Consider the following 20,418-nt stretch of genomic DNA (forward strand, 5'->3'; position numbering starts at 1 on the left):
CGACAAGGGTACCCACAAATAGAAATGCTGGTAACTTTGGCAATATTTGACCGATTTGGACCATCTTACTACCTAAAGATTCAATAACTTATCCACTTCCAATCGGGTTACAACAGAACCGGAAGTGATTCATCTGGTTCCCGGAAATCCGGTATTCCGAGGATGTGTTCCGGAATTAAAGCACTTTTTATGATCCTGGATGTAATCATAGTAATATGGGTATCCAAAATTCCTCAAATTACTCCGAAAGGTCATTTTTCATAGTTTTAAAACAGTATAATGATTTATCCTCGGAATGACCATTCTGGAACAAGTTCCCATGGGACCTCCTGTGGCCACAGAACTGTTTGGATTGCAACACTGGCAATATGGGTATTTAAATTCATGAAATTACTTCGGAAGTTCGTTTTTCATTGTTTTGGCTCTATTTGATAATTTTGCCCCGACATGGCCATTCCGAAACATATTCTCATGGGGCTTCACAGCAGTGGTCCAAACCTAAATAAACGTGCGCATTAGTGTTTTGAGTGGGCTTCAAATGGTGAGTTGACAACCTGGAAGGAGCGTCAAACACAGCTCTGGTCCTCGCAAGCTCCCGCCTCACGCCTCCACGCGTCATATGTTACTAAATGCGGCGTAGCCTGGGCAATGTTGTCAATCTGACAATAGCGAAGTGAGGAGTTGCGACGCGAATACTGGCACGGTAACCATAGCATGGCGGTAAAGGAAATGCTTCGTCAAATACGAGCGTCTGTTCACCAAGGAGGTGGAGCGCAAACAGCGTCTGTTCTCCATGTTAGGGGCGGCTGATTATTATACTCGTCCTTGTGCCAGCAGGGACTCTAAACAGTACTGTGCACGATGGTCCTCCGACGAGACAGGGGGTTAGGGGCAGGCCCAACAAGCCGCCCTGGAAAACAAAAAGTTACCAACAACGAAGAAGAAAATAGGGATCGGAACAATCGGCGTCGACCTACGCGACGAAATAAGGACTACGATTGGAAACTCGGGACATGGAATTTGCAAATCGCTCGGCTTCCCCATTACATTATCACCATTTGCAAAAGAGTTCGTGGGGCAATATCAAGCGGGATTCATGGGTGCCCGTGCCACCACGGACCAGATTTTCGCGCTTCGGCAGGTGTTGCAAAAATGTCGCGAATACAACGTGCTCACGCATCATTTATTCATCGACTTCAAATCGGCGTACGACACGATCGATCGAGATCAGCTATGGCAGATTATGCCTACTGCGGATTTCCGGATAAACTAACGCGATTGGTCAAGGCGACGATGGATCGAGTAATGTGTGTTGTTCGAGTATCAGGGGCAATCTCGAGTCCCTTTGGATTTCGAAGAGGGTTACGGCAAGGTGATGGACTTCCATGTTTGCTGTTCAACATCGCTTTGGAGGGTGTGATAAGAAGAGCGGGTATAGACACGAGTGGCACGATATTCACGAAGTCCGTCCAGCTTCTTGGTTTCGCTGACGACGTTGACATCATTACACGTACCTTTGTGAGGATGGCGGAAACGTACATCGGACTGAAAGCTGAAGCCAAACGTGTTGGACTTGTCATTAATGTATCGAAAACAAAATACATGAAAGGAAGAGGTTCTAGAGAAGTGAATGCTGACCTCCCTCCCCGGATTCATTTAGACGGTGATGAAATAGAGGTGGTAGAAGAGTTCGTGTATCTGGGCTCACTGGTTACCGCAGACAACGACACCAGCAGAGAAATACAAAAACGCATTATGGCAGGAAGTCGTGCCTTCTTTGGACTCCATAGGACGCTGCGATCGAACAAAATTCGCCACCGCACAAAGTAAACAATCTACAAGACGCTGTTAGACCGGAAGTCCTTTACGGCCATGAGACATGGACTATGTTCGTGGAGGACCAACGCGCCCTCAGTGTTTTCGAACGGAAGGTGTTGCGCACCATCTACGGCGGAGTGCAGATGGAAGACGGAGCGTGGAGGAGGCGAATGAACCATGAATTGTATCAGCTGCTTAGGGAACCACCCATCGCTCACACCGCAAAAATCGGTCGCCTGCGATGGGCTGGGTATGTCGTGAGGATGTCGGACGGCTGCCCGGTTAAAAAAGTTCTCAATAACGATCCGACTGGAACGAGATGGCGGGGCGCGCAGCGAGCAAGATGGATCGATCAAGTGGAAAGCGACCTGCGGACCCTACGTAGACTACGTGGCTGGCGAATTGCGACCATGGACCGAGTGGAATGGAGGCGACTTCTTCGTACAGCAGAGGAAACCACGGCCTGACGTCAAATCACCAAACTATCAGCAAACGATAGAACTTTTAATTTCAAGAAACTCTTCCAAAGCCTTCATAAACCTAAAATCAAATTTTCCAAATCGATCAAATATTGCCAAAGTTACAAGCGTTTCAATTTGTGGGTACCCGGTAGCACTTAAAGGTGTTTTTTGTCGAACACATAACAGTTAAAGTAGTGGTAGTTGCTTTAGAAGCAGCAGAACGTGCTATTTCGCACTTTTATGATGCACACGATATTCGTATATGCAGCGATGCTATGAAGCGTGAATGTATGTGGCTTATTAGTTAGGCTTATACAAATTTGAAAAAAAGTTTATGTCGCCCTCCCCTTCAAAAGTTTTCGAAATGTGAAGGAGCAAAAAAATAAAGTGTTGTATTAATATGTTGCATTCTTTAGTGATAAGCAGATTTTTTACAGTTCAACGAGTTTACATCTCTAAATACCTAATAAGTGCAATGTTAAAGTAATTATCCCGTTAGTCTCGAACAACTTTCTTTCACCAACTGAGCTTTCTGATTCCTGTTGCAGGTCACAGGCGATTATTTTGCCTAACCTTTAAGTTCCGGACGTCGAAATTTGGGGTGCTTGCAATCAGACTTTTGGATCCATTTGCTTTAAATTTTGTTTCATTTCAATTCAACTTGTTTTAAAAGAACCGAATTTAAACCGAAGAAATACGGCAAATTATATACTCCGAAATATCAGCTATCGGTGCTTTTGGGGGTACAAATTGGTCGTTTTATACCGTAGTGCACTTGGCTACCCTAATTTTGGATGTTATGAATTTAAAATTTAAGGATACAATTTTTACCATGCATTGAATACATGCAGAAAGATGTCACTGACGTGTTCGAAACTTGAAATTTTGTGACTGTTGGTTGGCATGTTATGATTACCATTGGAATCAATAGTCGTCCCGACCATAGCAACAAATCAAGTCATGTTAAGTTATGTTCCTTTTTAGAAGCATGTCAAAGAGTTGTTATCGAAATGATTTGCATTCCTAATATAAAGGTAAATACGTTATTCTTGGAGAACCAACATCAGCTGAGGAATGCCCGGATATTCATATTATTTTTTGGTTACCGAGTTCGGAATTAGTAAGTGACACGGATTTGGATTATTTTAAAATACAAGGTAACTAACCGAGTGACACGCATGTTCAAAGCAAAATTTAAATGAAGGTCAATATATACGTTTGTTGCTCTCTTAAGTGATCTGTGACACTCCACTATTATCATTTATATGCTTGGGTCGAAAAATATTGAAGTTTGGTTCGGTTTGAATTGGTTTTATGTACTGTACAAAAGTTTTGTATTAGATTTTTAATAATATGGAAAAATAAATACTGGTTTCTTCTCTTTGGTTTAGTTATTGGAGGTTTGAGTTATTATTTTTTTTTCTTACCCCCCCCCCCCCCCCCCCCTTCAACAATACTTTAAGACCAGAACATAAACATTTTTCCAAATTTGTTATAGGCGAAATGAACTGTGCGCTTTTCTACTTTTTCATAATAAAATCGTGTGCTGATGCTCGGTGTATATATTCATTTTGCGAATTTTCCAACCACTGAGCACTTGAAATCCTTGCTTAGTGATTGATTGGCAAAGACGTCATCAAACTTTTAACGTGAATGTTCTTAACGACAATTTAATCTAGACCAATTTGATGTCTCTACGTGGGAAATACGCCAGTAAAAGTGATAATATAACCCCTCGTCCCAAAAGCTCGAAGATTTTTTACGTACGTACGACGATTATACTGGCCCAATTTGATATCTGTGTTGGAAAAGTGCGCTACAGTTGTAGTGTTCGGTTATAATATCTATACCTATAAAGAAGGATTTCTGTCTGTCTGTCTGTCTGTCTGTCCGTATGTTCCTTATAGAATCGAAAACTACTGAACCAATCGACATGAAAATATGCATGTAGAGGTTTTTTGGGGCCAGGAAAGGTTTTAGTGATGGTTAGAAACCCCTCCCTCCACTAAGAGGGGGGGCTCCCATACAAATGAAACACAAATTTCTGTATAACTCGACAACTAATCAAGCAAATAGAACAAAATTTGGCATGTGGGTGTTTTCGGTGACAAGAATTTATTCTATGGTAAATTGAGACCCCTCCCCTCTTTATAAGGGGAATTATAATTCCTCTCCTCTTTAAAAGGGGGGGCTTCCATACAAATTTCCTCATAACTCGAGAACTAATCAAGCAAATGAAACCAAATTTGGCAGGTGAAAGTTTTCTAGGGCAAGAATATTTTCTATAGTACATTAGAACCCCTCCTCACTTTAAGAGGGGGGGCTCCTGTACCAAAGAAACAAAATTTTCCTCATAACTCGAGAAGTAATTAAGCAAATGGAACCAAATTTGGCATGTGGGTGTTTTTGGAGGCAACCATTTTTTCTATGATGAATTAGGACCCCTTACCTTTTTAAGAGGGGGGGCTCTCATACAAATGAAAAACAAATTTCCTCATAACTCGAGAACTAATCAAGCAAATGGAACCAAATTTGACATATAAGTGGTTTTGGACGCAAGATTTTTTTCTATGGTGAATTGAGACCCCTCTCTTCTTTAGAAAGCGAATTATGGCCCATCTCCCCTTTAAGAGGGTGGGCTTCCATACAAATGAAATGCAAATTTCCTCTTATCTCGAGAACTAATCAATCAAATGGAACCAAATTTGGCATGTGGGAGTTTTAGATGGCAGAAATTTTTTCTATGGTGAATTACGACCCCTTCTCCTTTTCTGAGGGGAGTTTCCATACAAATGAAATTCAAATTTCCTTATAACTTGAGAACTAATCAAGCAAATGGAACCAAATTTGGCATGTGGGAGATTTTGGAGTCTTGAATTTATTTTACGGTAGTTAGAGACCTCTCACCCCTGTGGTAGGGGGATATGGACTCTCATACAAATAAAACAGAAATTTTTGCGAAACTCAAAAACTAATCGAACTCGAGAAATTCGAGACTCTTCCATAAAACATTAGTCAATACAAGACCACAAAAACTATCTATAGTAACACTAGATCATTCAAGACGAGACGGTCGCGAGTGTTGCCGGTGACCCGCCGTCGGAAGTGCCGCCCACTGGGGGGCTTGCAAAACTCGAGATTGTGACAAAGATCATCCGAGATTCATGATTTATGTACAACACAGGTTAATTTGTGGCAATACGAAGTTTGTCGGGTCAGCTAGTGATTCTATATGCATGCGCACGTTTGCCATTTCATTGGAAGAGTAGTGCAAAGAGAATGTATTGTGTTGTGGCAAGGAAGTGCTACTGATTAAAAGGGATAGAAATAGTAAAAAGTCTTCAACGTGGGGGAAGGGTTGGTAATAAAAACATTCTTTGATTTCTGGAAGGTAACAGGACAGCGGTAGTTTTGTTCTTGATTTTGTTAAATTGTTTTCAAATACACATTTCCGCCAAGGCAACTGCAATATTTTCTCGTGGCTTAAATGGCGTGGTTTAAATATATTTATGCATTAAGGCTTAAAAGCGGGCGATTTAAATCTACAAATCCAATGCATGCAATGGTCAATAATGAGCAATAATTCGAAAAACATTAATTGAAGGCTGTTTCCCTAATACTGCTGGGCAGTGAACAGCTAGTTTGGGAGACGTAAATACCCAGTGGTAGTGGTATCTTTACTTCTTCGCTGGGTTTGCGAAAAAATGTTTATTTTTTGGTTTGTTGAATGGCAAAAGGAGAAGTTAGTTCGTTTATGTGCTCTAAATACTGACAAATTTCTTCTAGGTTATAGCATCAGAACGTTCAGTTGGGTACATTTTTTATGTGTTATGTTTACTTACTCCAATTTTAAACTTAAGCTGGTTTTCAATATGTATTCCGAGTCACGAAAGTTTTCAAAATCAGAGACAAAAATAATTTGCGTACCTCTCAGGAAACTATTTATTACAGAATTATTATTATTATTATTATTTTATAACAGAATTAATTGAACGATTAACAGACATCTCTAATTACAACACCATATCCATTCAACCACTTAAAGTGAAAGTATCGTTGCGCACTTCTCAAAACCGGTTTACTTTAAAGACATCATATTAGTCTAGGTTCAAGCGACATAAATAATCTTATCGTTAGTGGAACCGTTGGATGAAAATCGGACCGTACATCATCGAAGTCTTCATCGAGAAGATTTGACTTCTTCCTAGGACGTTGTCAGTGTTCCCTTGTGGTTGGAGCGCATCCGTTTCAACACTTGCAAGCATTTGACAAAATTTGTCATACGCGTGGCTTTTTTGCAGTTTCGTCAGTATCTTTTAGCTTGCGATAACTTCAGGAACGGGATGCAGGAGTGTAATAAGTTCATCCTTAAGATTTTCATTAATTCCATATAATCGTGATTATTGCTAAGCCTCAAATAGAATGGATTGAACTTCTTCTTCTTGATTTTTACAAGTCTTCAGCAAGGTAAACATTGAATTCCATGCGCTAGGCATAGCTTACTTTAGCGATGTCAATAAAATGTGTCAATAAAAAATCTTGACTTCATATACGCAATCAGCCTTTAGTGATTCGAAAGATTCAACTACTTCTGCAAAATCTTCTTTAGCCACTTTGTCCTCAACTAAGTGCGAAACAATTAAATTTATGTCATGGCACTGAGATTCAAAATATTATTCAAAGACAGTCTTTCAATTACTTTCTCCATCAGTCACACTTACTCAGTTTTTACATAACAAGATCAACTTTTGGTGAATTTTCTATATTCTCAATAGTTTTCCTCTTCTTCAAATCCATGAGTTCAGGGCATCAAACCAGTTAAAAGAAGGTAAGGCTCACTTTGCATTAAATACAATTTCACACAAATACCTGCTAATCTCTGTGCAACAATCTGGTTTGGACGCACAATATCATGATCTGCGACACTACTATCTTTTACGAATGCCGTTAGTTTTGGCTGATTTATAATTGCACTTTCTCTCGTTCAAAATTTGTCGAAATTTGTGTGCAGACTTGCGAAGTGAATTAGTACCGGGTTTTCACTGTTTCACGATGCTAAAACTACACAGTCTCGATCAGGGCCCTACAACTTCACCTTCAATTGCATAGCGTCACTCAGAAATGAAGCAGTGAAGCTTCGGTTTCTACAGAAGCAGCACCGCTTCAGTTTCAAACTAGCTTCTGTCAGCGTCAGCAAAACGGGTTTCACTTCGTCATGACGATCAGTTTCAACTTTTCATTAGTACTTTTCAATCAAATATTCAGAAGAAGACCAGCATCTTTGAATGCAAATGAATTGAATTTGAGTAACAATTCCTACAATGCAACGCATATTAAAGTTAACCTTGTCAATGTCGACAAATCGTGCCTGACTTTCTGCCGTCGTCAATTGAAACAGTCACCAACTTCAACTGAAGCTTGCTTGAAACGTTCAGTTCAACAAACGAAGCAAGTCACTTCATGTATGAAGCAACAGACATCAAATTGGTCTAGGTTTAATCGCGGTTTCTTCTTGTTGAAACGAGGAACGAGGATCTCAAATTGGGCTAGGTTCAATCGTCACAAATAATCCTCGACCTGTTGGGACGGGAAGATTTTGCACTTTTTTTCTGAAAACACGTTAAAACTGCGATGACACAATTCCCAATTTTTCAATAGTGCGCACTTAAAAATCAATAGTTATCTTTATTGCAAGATTTTCCAATCGATTGGCACAAAAATATAAAATATCGATCGGGAAACAGCTAAGGTATTAGCGTTCAAAATCTTTCATTTTTTCGTGATGCTCGCGGTTTTTGATTTTTTGGAAGGACAGCCTATGCAAAACCTTGCCGTAAACCGTAGTTCAACGTCAAAAGTACATTGTGCTTGGAAAACTTTTTTTGTGAGGTTATGTCACAATTCTTGAGCGTGACTTTTTCTGTTTCCAATTCTATTGAGTTTGCATCCCCATGCAGAGTAATTCAATGAGTGATGGAGCAAGTCATTCGAATCCGCGATACTAAATGAGGTAAATTATGACGACACCACCTTTTGGCTGATAAGGAGGAACAGAATCCTATTGAAAGCAGTAGCTTTTAAGCTTTGGAGTAAATTCGTAGCATAAATTGGCAAATGACTTTTCCAATGAAGTTCTACCTATATAGTAACTGGTGCGTAGATTTTTATTCCCGCTTCGATGAAAAGTTCAGATAGTTCGACATTGCATGAAATTCTACCTCAAACCATCGCTATCGCCCCAACACTGGACTCGATAGCGTGGCCATAGTAATCCAATCTAACACAGTATGAACAATCAAGGGAATTCGACTCAGAACATTCCGTATGTCGAAAGGTGCCGACATAAGGACATGAAATGGATGCTTGGTATTTAGAACTACAGATCGCAAAATTTCATGGATGGCGACAGGGTACTGCTCGATCAGTTAGAATCCCGAAAGTTCGGTATCGTGGCACTACAGGAGGTCTCCAGCTCTATCGCAAAGGCGAGAAGGTGTGGAGGATCCGTGGCAGCAAAGCCCAATTTGGCCAGAGCGATGGAGACACCAATGAGCTGAGAAGTAATGGGCTTCGTAGTAATGGGCAGAATGCAGGATTGCGCAATGGACTCGAAAGCGATTAATGCGATGGATAAAAGGCCGTTTCTATAACTACACCATCATAAACGTGTATTGCCCACAAGAAGGTAGATGGGACAACGAGAAGGAAGCGTTCTATGCAGGAAACTGGAGGCAACGGACGAGAGTTGCTCGCCACGGGGCACCAAGCTCGTCGTTAGAGATATGAGCGCCAAGAACGGCAGGGAAGCAATGTATAGACCGGTGATCGGTCCCAATAACCTGCACACCGACACGAATGTTTTTTGTCGAATATGACGAATGCACGCTCCCTACAACTCGGACGCCCTCCTCGGTTAAACATTCGGCAATTAGACAACCCGTGAGTTGCCGAGAACTACGCGCGTGTACTGGATCTGCCCTACTTTATAGAGCTAGGTATTACGACCCTAGAAGACGGATGGAGCGGGATACGCCCGGCCGTCGATGAGGCCGCAACCGCGGTGCTAGGTGAAACTACATCGAGCGCATGAAATGATTGGTTTGACGCGGAATGCCAACAAACAGGAGGGAAAAAGACAATCTAAACATTACCACGAGACCAAGTATCGACGAACGCGGAAAGAGTTGATCACGATTCTGAGGAGGAAAAAACGCCAGAAGGAGGACAGAGATTGTGAAGAGCTACACCTAACAACTATTTTGGGCTAATGGGACAAGCAAGTTTAATGATGTAGCCTTCGGAAACAAGCTAGGCCAGACTGAAAAGAGGACTATAGGAGGATTCGGTTACAAATCAATGCTGCGAATACCAAATATACGGTAGGAAGAGGCTCCCGAGAAAACAACGTTTTCCTTTCATGTACAATGACTATTGACGGCGATGAACTGGAAGTGCTTGATGAGTTCGTATATTTGGGAGTTCTGGTCACCGCCGACAATAATACGAGTAAGGCGATTCAACGACGCCCTCCGCAGACCGGTACTCCTGTACGGACTTCAGACAGTAACTTTGCAGGCACTGCTTGGAGAGATTCACATCGTACATTTGGCGAATGTTGAGAGACTACGGTGGGCGGGTGGGCATGCCGGGTCGCAAGGATGTCGGACGACAGTGCAGTTAAATTCGTTCTCTTCGGGAATCCCACCGGCACCAGGAATAGAGGGGCCCAATATGCTAGATGGCTCGACCGGGTTGAAGCCAACTTACGTGTGTCGAGACGCTCAACGAATTGGCGGCGAGTAGTCCAAAACCGAGTACAGTGGAGATGAATTCTTGATACGGCAAGAGCCACTCCGGGTCTCTACTGGTAGAAGTAAGTACGATCGCTCTTGACACATTTTGAAATCGCAAGACAGCCTGTAATTATTGTAAATATTATTTGATTTTGATCAAACACAACGGCTGGCTCTACATTTGACGTTTACTCTACTGATTGGTTCCTGATTTTTGCACACGCCAAACTATACACATACTAAATAAATTGTACAATCTTAATTAACTGATTCTAACGCTCAACAAAGGAACATTTTCAACGATTCTTGCGTTCGAAGCTGCTCTGAGTTCGATGTGTCACAAAACGAACCATATTTGTAGATGCTTTGCGGGTGTAAGTGTATCTACTGAATTGGTATCTAGACAAGTTTCGCGTGTGATCTGTCAAAACAATCCTATTTAAAATCAGACCTCACGATGAATTTTCCTCTGTAATCATTCCCTTCGGCAATACATTTTCGGCACACCTGAAAAATGTAGTGACTGGTATGCTATACACGCAAACGAATCCCCATCTGAAATCGCAACGAATCATAAATTTGGATTTTTGACAAGCTTTCCTTCGCTTCCGTCTAGCTAACCAAGCACCTACGGATCTTTAGATGAAATCAAACGGATAGAGCCATCATAGATGATTATTTTCAGACTATGATTCTCGCATGTTTATTTTAGTCTGTCCGCACCGGTTACTGTAAGGGGCGATACATTCATTTCTATTTTTGCTAGCCGGTCGGTCGCGGTATTTACAAACATCAAACAACATTGTTTCCCAGTGGCATCACGAGAAAAGAGATCATTGGTTTTTGTTTGGTTTGATTGAGAATTTGATCCGAATACGTAGGTTTGAACGTCGTAGGTCTTCCCTATCTCTGTTATTGTAAAGCGGTTAATGAACCATGTGTAATCAGCGTAAGATAAATGCTTTCCTGCTGGGATCCAAGAGTGCGAATGTTACATACTATGCCATTTTGTTTATTAAGTGTATAGATGTGCACACGTGCAAAGTAGATATCAGAAATTTTCTGAAAGGTTTTTTATACTAAATTTATTTTTCTCTGACTGAGTAGTGGATTTTATAATAAAGAAAAAAATAAAATAAAATCATGCTTATCGAGTAATATTTTGAATGTTAAACTACAAATTTAATCGCAAGATTAATGCTAGCCTAAATTGAAAAATTAATCATTAAATTATTATTTTAGTATCTGTGCCGTTTTACTAAATTAAACAGGTAAAATGACCAAATATATTTAGAATAAATCAACAAGCGTGCTCATCGCAACATGCTGATCTATGGCAGTGTAATTTGGAAATAAAAAAGAAAATAGAAAACGTGAAAAAAAATCATTATCAGCAAGCCAGCAGGACCGCGTGAAGACATTATTATAAGCCGACACCATCAAAGAGCTAAGTTTAGAAGGAGGAGTGGTTTTCCTCAAATACCTGTATTTGGACGTCCATTTTGATGACCCACTACAGTGTCCTTCTGTCCTTGAATAATGGTTGTATGTTTGGGAAATGCGAGTGAGCACGCTGATATGGTCAAGGTTGCGACGCTCCGAGTGCTTAATAAGATGTTGTGTTGGAAATGGTTTGCCTCCGCACTGTGTATGTTGAACGCGTGTAACTGAGGATGATGTGTTTGCAGTGTAACTGGTCGTCAGAAATGTTGTTTGCTTTTGTTATAATTGTGGCTTCCGGTATTTTTTCGCTAGTTAATCTTACGGTTTAAAAATGTTTCATTAGACACTGAACGATGAACTGTAGAATCAAAATCAACAACTTATTACATTGATCACAAGAACAGATTATCACACTAGAAAGCATAGTTAACCTTCGGATTGTTCGGAAAAACTGGTCCGTTCCGCTAGCAGATAGCACGGTTTAAATGATACACTATTCTTATGATATTTTCTTGAAATGTGTCACTATTACCACTATCAACGAACAGAGCATTCTGTTTTTTGGTACTGCCTGCTGTCTGGTCACATCGCAAAAGCAGGTGAACACGAGGTGTAGTCAACTCTTCTTCAACTGCGCTCGGTTTCGACCGCAGTTTTCCACCGGACGAGAGCGATTTCACTATAGCCGCAGAACATCTGCTCTGTCGACGAGCTATTTTTGCTGATTTTCATGCAGTTTTTTCGCCAAATACCCCGCTAGGCACGGTTTGCAGTGATGTAAACATAGAATTTCTACCAGAGTCTTCTTTTCTCACCTTTTTGAGTAACAAGAGCCTGTGAGTCACAGGAGAGGGAAAATATGACCAGTCTAGGAAGAAGAAGTTTAAAAAGGGGGTTGTGTTTTTGCGTTGTGTCAAGTCATTATTTTGGTATTTTTTTGAAAATGCACAAAGTCAAACCTGAGGATTACGGGAGCTGAGCACTGGGAGAAGGAGAAGAAAACTTTAGGTTGCTCGTTTTCAAAATCTTTATTGTTTTGAATTGATTGTGGAAATTCAAAAACAAGAGTTGGGTTTCATTGAAGATATACCATCGAACGGTTTATTTTGCCGGATAGGTCATTTCTTCTAATTTAGAAGAACATTATATCCATTTGTGGAATGAATTGGTCGAATGCTTGGTTTGATAGGTACAACGTTTGCAGATCCATATTCAAAATGACTACATTGTTTGAAGGAATACATAGCATACATACATACATAGGATGCGTGCGAAATTTTGCAACGAATTTCAAACAGTAAGTGGATAGCAGCAGTGGATTTTTTTTTACTTACTTGTCATATATATGACCCTATACGTGGTCATGACGTAATCTCTTTTTTGTAAAAGGAGAAAGTGTCTGATGCGAAGAATGATTAATTGGATGAACTGGAAAATTTTCGATATATACCAAAAACGTATTGTCACGCTCTTTCGATTGGTACCCGTATGTTTTACTAGCTAAACTACTGTCGACCATTATATCAGGTAGACTAATGTCAAGTTTTGCTTTATTCTGCGATTCTATCATTCTACCACATACTTCTCTTGCAACGATATTATTGTTGTATGACTGCTCTTTGTTTCTACCGCCGAGAAAATATATTGTTATCTACTCGGTCTCGGCTGGTAAATGGCTGCGTAATGCGTAACATCGGTACCTCGCCTACCTGCAGTTATTAAATACACTCAAGTACTTTTTTTTACTCGGTTTGTTTTTTCGATTATTAAGAACGGGAAAACTTAGGTACTATTCATTTATTTCTCAACACATTTGGGAGAGGCCCGACATTCGTCACGTAGTTCGTAAAGGGTTCCTAAGTTGCACCGTTCTTGAGTAATCGAATAAAACAAACCGTGTAAAAAAAGACTTTAGTGTAGTACCCACAGTGGTCATTAACCTCTTATCCAGCAACTCCTGTCCCTAGCTCCTCGTGGTACCAGCCGGAATACGAGCAACCTTATTGGAGATCGGGTAACCAACCCCGGTGGAAACTAAGGTCTTATACCGTCAGGGAAGGAGGTAAGGCTTGTTCGTGACAAAATTTGGACACCCCTAAACACACACAGCTTCGGAAATATATTAACAATGAGTGAAATATTTTGCAGAGTGGCAGACGTATGTCTGTTCTTTCTGAAAATATAACACTTGTTTATATTACATGCGCTCAGCGTAAAATGGCGTCGAAAGAAGAGCAGGTGCGAAAAGCAATTGTGTGCGGTCGCAATGAAAATCGGGATCTCTCCTTGAGAAAACTTGCCAAAAAGCTTGGATTTCCTCCAACCACTGTTCACAGTGTTTTAAAATCGTTCGATACTCGCTTGACAACAGCTAGGAAGAAGGGAAGTGGAACAAAAACGGATCTGAGGAACCACCACAAGGATGCTTTAGGTAAAACAAATATTACGGAGGAGACCAGATCTTTCTGTACGTACCATTGCTCGTAAAATAAAAATGTCGCCAACATTCGTGGATACTTCTAAGCAACGACAAGGCATTAAGTCTTTCAAGGTGAGGACTGTGCCAAACCGTAATGCTAAGCAAAATACGACATTTCCATGCGTTATAATGGACGATGAAACGTATATGTCCTAGAAAACTTTAAACAGCTTCCTGGTATGTCTTTTTACACTGCCATGAAACGGAATGGCGTTGCAGAGTATTTTAGGATAAAGAAGAAAGCCAAGTTCCCCAAAAAATATTTAGTATGGCAAGCAATATGCAGCTGTGGTCGAGCAAGCAAAAGTTACATCACTACGGGAACGGTTAACAAGGAAATATACAGTGAAGAATGCATGCAGAAACGATTGTTACCGTTCCTACACAGCCATGATGTACCCTCGTTGTTTTGGCCTAATTTGGCATCCTGTCACTACGCCAAAGATGTTTTGGAATGGTATGATGCTAATGGAGTCCATAATGTACCGAAGGAGACGAATTCACCTAGCTGTCCAGAGTTACACCCCATCGAGCGGTGTTGGGCTTTGGTTAAGAGAGAGCTGTCCCAGCACAAACAACAAGCAACGACTATAGATAAATTTCGAAAATCTTGGACAAACGCAGCTGAATTGATTGCCAACAAGCCTGCACTGACCCTTATGGCAAGGGTAAGCTCCACAGTTCGCCAATTTTTCATACAGACCAAATAAGTTATGTTAATTTGTTTGATAATTATTAACGATACACACATAAATGATATAAAATTGTTTCATGGATTAAACTTCTAGCAAATTTGTTTTATTGCAAAATTGAAGTGTCCAGATTTTGTCGCGAACAAGCCTCATGCAACTGCTAAGTGTTGGCAAAAGGAACCGCCTTGCCAACCGCGAGCGTCTGACTCCAGGTTAGGGGCGGCTCACGACGGTGATCCCACTGCACGGTTTCCGTACCAGGTATGCGGCTGTATCCCAGGTTAGGGGCGGCTGATTTATGAAATGCTGTGCCTCGCCAGCTAAACCCACGACAGCAGCCGTGTCCGCGAGACTAGGCATCGCAGCCCCAGTAAGGCGGTATGCTTAAAAAACTTTCTCTAGGAGAAATTCAGGAAAGGAACTACAACGGAATTATCGGTACGGAACCAGGTAAAAGAAAAATGACAACGATTATTAGAAACTTGGTACCGGAACACGCGGGTATCCTGGCAAGAGAGTTGCAGAAGATAAAGGTCGAGGTTGCAGCCATCCTAGAAGTGCGATGACCGAAGACGGGAGAACGCGAATTCCGCGCAGTAGATCCAATTACGGGCACGACATTCAAGCACAGAGAACAGATTAACAGGCTCGAAGGAAGTAATCGATTTTTTGTGTGTAAAATCTGTCGGTAGCGCCCTCCAGAAATAGTTTGCCAAACGCATCAAAAAATATGCATGTACCTTTATCAATATTTCTTTGTGCTGGAGTTACATAGCAGCGACGGCAGCGACATCAAGATTTAGTTTGCCACTTACTGCTCGAGGGGTGCTCTATTGAAGGATTACTTGTAGATTACATAAAAACCCTTTACACACTTTTTGTGTAAGTCTGTTGGTGGTGGTAGTCTGTTCTCTGTGATTCAAGTATCACATCTTCTACAGTGGCGACGATAAAGCAGAGCATAGAATCGGATTCGTATTACATGGAAACTGAAGTTTTTGGAGCTTCTTAGTAGAATAGAAAATCCGGAATTAAATAAAAAGAAAACTAATCCAATTTAATTCTACTATGTACTTAATTCCAAATTACATGGAAAACAAATTAAGATTGTCATTAGGTGGAAGCACACCTGGAAACGCCCTAATGGAGAGGCCTGCTCCCAGATCGACTATGTTCTGGTTGATGGTCGGCATTTTTCTGATGCCGCAGACATGCGATCCTTTCGGGGACCAAACGTCGACTCGGACCACTATCTCGTAGTAAGCAAGATCCGTGCCTGGTTGTCCAACGTATTTAAATCGAAGCCAACGAGGAAAATACGACTGAACATTCGGCGGTTATCAGCAGAAGGAGTTGAAAGATTGATGAGCGGATAGGTGAACACCTAGGAGAGAACCTGAACGAACAGTGGAGGCCAGACTTGTGAAAGCACGCACCGCTCCGGTAACCGTGCTAAAACATTCCCCTCCGTTCATAGGTCACACGCTTCCGGTTTCGGTGTATTTTGTCTGCTCTCGTTCGAACTAATGTGATACCGCACCTCAGTGCCGATTTTTTCTGTTCGGTACAGTATTAGGGTAGATGCTCCAGTAGTTGTGGTAGTACCAGTAGTGGTGGAAACTCGAAATATATCATAATTTTGGCGGATTTCGAGATAATTTCCGTTTTCTATTGTTAAATATATATTTGTTAACAGTTTTATCTAAGATTCACAGTTAAAATTCAAGATGTTGGTGCAAAAATTACAAATTCCTTTTCAGCAGTCCAATAGAGTGCAATTGCTTAAGAAATTTGTAACAATCCATAGCATTTTAACAAGCCTACGTTGTTATCCACCTGCTGCCATGCTCATTGCAAGTGTTGCTAAGGCGGTAAACAACATTCCACTATTATAGGCAAATTTTCCACTATTATAGGAACATTACCACTACTTTAGGAGCACATACCCACGGGAATGACACTTCTAATACCAACCTGTACAAAAAAAACGTAGCCAACATAGAGCGGGCCCAAGCTGACAGCTTCATAGATGGGCTCAAGCTGACAACCGAGTCGGATGTGTAAATTGTTAAATTTTGTTAGTTTTAGTTTGATTTTAGCAAAGGTTTTAGCATCACTTAGCTAATGCCAGGCAGGCAATTGATGCGAAATACATGAAACTGTGAAAATGGTTAGTTAAATTCGTTTTATGAAATCGCTTTGCGTTTGCCGCCTTTTTCATGTGAGCAAGGAAAATGTGACGTCATATCAGCCCCCTGCGTACACCGAATATGAACGAATAAGAAAGAAAGCAAAAAACAAAATCATGCAAGCCGTCGTTGGTACGATGCTCAACGGTGCTTAGCCGAAGACAAAACACTTCGATCGGGTTTTCGCGTTTTCGAGGAGCGTGTGAATGTGTACCAGGCGTATGAAAGGTAAAGATGCGGCTAACATCTTTTTATGCTTCCTACACGTCCGACACAAAAAGAAAAAAAGCAAAAAAGTAACTTTGTTCGAGCGCTTACCAATACACATTTATCCGAGGCTGAAGTTAGAGCGGGCTACTCACAAATACATTTGGTCCGAGGCAAAGTTTGTTATGGGCTAGATGAGATGTTGGCTACACGAAAAATGTATGGGAATGACATTTGTGACAGTGGGGTGATGTGTACCAAAAGTACCCGTTGCACTTCCAGTGCCTATCTGGACGGATAGCAGCCGTGTCGCACTGGACGGTGTTTATAACAAGTCTGGTGAAGGCACATCCACGACGCGATCAGTACTACAGTGCGGGAAGTGTTGGGTGCTACTGCTGCAGCCACTTCCAGTGAGTGAGATATTAGACGAAGGAGTGTGGCGCAGGCGCATGAATCATGAAATATACCAAGTATACAAAGATGCGGATATTGTGAAGCGATTAAAATACGGCAGGCTACAATGCGATGGCTACATAGCAAGGATGCCGGATGAGAGATCAGCGAAAACAATATTTAGCAGAGAACCCGACATGGGCAGACCCCGTACCCATTGGATGAGCGTTGTTGACGAGGATGCTAGAACAGCGGGTGTTAGAAGCGTAGAGACGGCTGCTGAATTCGGCATGAATTCGATAAGCGGATTGTCGCCGAAAAAGTAAAGTAAAGTATCTACTCGACCAGTGCGATAGAAACATGCAGTGCGATAGCCGACAGTCGCTCCGACAAGCCTTCATGTGATTAACCACGGGTTGCTTTTTCTTTTTATTTACTTGTATATGCCTCTTTTACTCCTTACTCTTTTTTGGAAAGAGCGGAAGTTTCTTACGAGACGAACAATTAAATGGTTGAACTTGAGCGTCGATCTGGTAATGATTTCATCGAGACTGTCATAAAACTGGTAAAACATCCAAGGAAGTCATTGAAGTTATTGGCACGTGAAGTCAAACTTCTCTGTAGGAAAGGTTATTGCGAAAGGCAGGAGTGAGAAACCGTATACATTACATTGAGGCCAGTTTCTAAACGGCACCAAATCGCGCAGATTTTAAATCGCTAAAAAGCTTTTAAATCGTCCGAATGTTGTGTTTTGAAGGATGTTGTGATACCGTGAGTGAGGCACGAACATTCAAGTAAATACGGATCGGAATATTCGGCATCGATCTAGGTGACGAAATAAGGACGATGAATGAAAACTCGGTACTTGGAACTGCAGATCGTTAAATTTTGCCGGTGACAACGGAGGGCTGTCTTCCGGAGGAAAAAGCGCCAACAGCAAGAACGAGATCGCGAGGCGATAGAAGAACTGTACTTTGCTAATGATAAATGGAAGTTCTACGAGAAGTTAAACCGTTCGCGCAAAGGTTATGTGCCGCAGGCCGATATGTGTCGGGACTCAGACGGTAATCTTCTTACGAACGAACGTGACGTGATCGAGAGGTGGAAGCAGTATTATGACGAGCACCTTAACAGCGATGTAGCTGAACATGAAGGTGACGATATGGCAATAGATCTTGGAGCACGTGCAGAAGACGACAGAATACCAGCCCCTGACCTCCAGGAGGTAGCAGAAGAGATCGGTCGGCTGAAGAACAATAAAGCAGCTGGGGCTGATCAGTTACTCCGCGAGCTGCTGAAATACGGTGGTGACGACTGACGCACTGGCTAGAGCACTGCACTGGGTCATTGTCAAGATTTGGGAGGATGAGCTACTACCGGAGGAGTGGTCGGAAGGCATCGTGTGTCCGATCTACAAAAATGGGCGACAAGTTGGATTGTTGTAATTACCGCGCAATCACACTGTTGAACGCCGCCTACAAGGTACTCTCCCAACTTTTATGTCGTCGATCACCATTTGCAAAGGAGTTCGTGAGGCAATGTCAAGCGGGATTCATGGGTGCCCGTGCCACCACGGATCAGATTTTCGCGCTTTGGCAAGTGTTGCAGAAATGTCGCGAATACAACGTGCCCACGCATCATTTATTCATCGACTTCAAATCGGCGTATGATACGATCGATTGAGATCAGGTATGGCAGATTATGCACTACTACGGATTTCCGGATAAACTAACGTGATTGGTAAAGACAACGATGGATCGAGTAATGTGTGTTGTTCGAGTATCAGGGGCAGTCTCGAGTCTCTTTGAATCTCGAAGAGGGTTACGGCAAGGTGATGGGCTTTCATGTTTGCTGTTCAACATCGCTTTGGAGGGTGTAATTAGAACGGCGGGGATAGACACGAGTGGCACGATATTAACGAAGTCCGTCCAGCTTCTTGGTTTCACTGACGACGTTGACATCATTACACGTACCTTTGAGAGGATGGCGGAAACGTACATCGGACTGAAAGCTGAAGCCAAACGGATTGGACTTGTCATTAATGTACCGAAAACAAAATACATGAAAGGAAGAGGTTCTAAAGAAGTGAATGCTGACCTCCCTCCCCGGATTCATTTAGTTAGTTACCGCAGACAACGACACCAGCAGAGAAATACAAAGACGCATTATGGCAGAAAATCGTGCCTACTTTGGACTCCATAGGACGCTGCGATCGAACAAAATTCGCCACCGCACGAAGTTAACAATCTACAAGACGCTGATTAGACCGGTAGTCCTTTACGGCCATGAGGTATGGACTATGCTCGTGGAGGACCAACACGCCCTTAGTGTTTTCGAACGGAAGGTGTTGCGCACCATCTACGGCGGAGTGCAGATGGAAGACGGAGCGCAGAGAAGGCGAACGAGCCATGAATTGCATCAGCTGCTTAGGGAACCACCCATCGCACAAACCGCAAAAATCGGTCGTCTACGATGGGCTGGGCACGACGTGAGGATGTCTGAGGACAGCCCGGTTAAAAAAGTTCGCAATTTTGATCCGACTGGAACGAGACGGTGGGGCGCGCAGCGAGCAAGATGGATCGATCAAATGGAAGGCGACCTGTGGACCCTACGCAGACTACGTGGCTGGCGAATTGCGGCCATGGACCGAGTGGAATGGAGACTACTTCTTCGTACAGCAGAGGAAACTACGGCCTGGAGCTGATTAAGTAAGTAAGTAACCGGGGCTGCTCGAACAGCTTGAGTCTCGGTATTGTAGGTCTGCAGGGAATCTGTCGCAAAAGAGAGAAGGTTTGATAGATCTGCGGCAAAACCGATCAGTTCCACGCTGACTTTTTAGTAGGAGTTAGATGCTTCAGCCCACGGAGGGGTTGGGGTAAAGCTGGCTGCGAAATCTGTCGTATAAAAATAGAAGGTCAAGTTTCGATAACAGAATGTAGC

The sequence above is a fragment of the Sabethes cyaneus genome, chromosome 1 (genome assembly GCF_943734655.1).
Source record: "Sabethes cyaneus chromosome 1, idSabCyanKW18_F2, whole genome shotgun sequence".
Taxonomy (NCBI): domain Eukaryota; kingdom Metazoa; phylum Arthropoda; class Insecta; order Diptera; family Culicidae; genus Sabethes; species Sabethes cyaneus.